This window comes from Penaeus monodon, chromosome 30 (genome assembly GCF_015228065.2).
Source record: "Penaeus monodon isolate SGIC_2016 chromosome 30, NSTDA_Pmon_1, whole genome shotgun sequence".
In the NCBI taxonomy this organism is placed as follows: Eukaryota; Metazoa; Arthropoda; class Malacostraca; order Decapoda; family Penaeidae; genus Penaeus; species Penaeus monodon.
The window spans coordinates 15,036,882-15,037,703 of record NC_051415.1 but is presented as its reverse complement, the minus strand read 5'-3'; the positions used below and the strand labels follow the sequence as shown (position 1 = coordinate 15,037,703).

The following is an 822-nucleotide window of genomic DNA, read 5'->3' as shown; positions in this document are numbered from 1 at the left end:
ATATAAAACACTTCAATAACAGAAAATCCAGGAAGAAATTAGTAATTCTTGTGACACAGGAAGGAATAAAACTTATCTTCTCCTTCCATGCCCCTGAAATTTAGATCTTTAGAAAATGTTTTTTTTTTTACCCTCTGACCATACACAAATATATATTATAACAGCAATCTTTATTTGCATAAATGCTATTAGGCATACATCTATTTCCTGAAACATACAACCACACTAACACTGACATGAATAAAAATCAAAACTAAAGATATTTACAATGAGCAAAGCCATGGTGATGTAGAAGGGCTGTGTAAGTCCAGAGTGAATGTACACCTCCCCATCTGGTATGACTGCAGTAGCATGCCAACATCTAGGCTCACCATGGTCATAAGCTAGGGGTACTTCGATCCACTCAGTATCTGTGAAACCTAGCAAGTCCCTTCCCACCTTCATCATCCAGCAGTCATCTGTGAGCAGGGTTATTCTTTTACTCTTCACCTATCAGTCTTTACCAATGTACTCACTGCCTGGCAATTCAGTCTGGTCAGAAGTGTCTTCCACTATCTTTTCTAAGCTCATTCAACTTGCTTTCCACTGTATTGTCATGGTAGCTTTACTTAGCAAAACAGTCTACAAAATGAGTATGTCAGCAAGTCTGCATTCCTTACTCATATTTCTCAACCTTGATGTCAACATTTATAGTACTCGATAAAACTATTTCCTTTGAAATGGATAATTTGCATTAGATCACATCAAGCATAAAACATTATTTTATTAGTGTTTGTTGTTGCAACTGCCTCATATAACATAATAACTAATGTGCATTTCACA

The 822-nt window shown here is 36.1% G+C and overlaps 1 protein-coding gene across 1 annotated transcript in view; it reads right to left on the bottom strand.

The window, feature by feature from the left end:
• LOC119592546 (kelch domain-containing protein 2-like) overlaps positions 1-822 on the bottom strand; it is a gene marked incomplete in the record, with an annotated part of 55,639 nt that overhangs the window by 1,535 nt on the left and 53,282 nt on the right.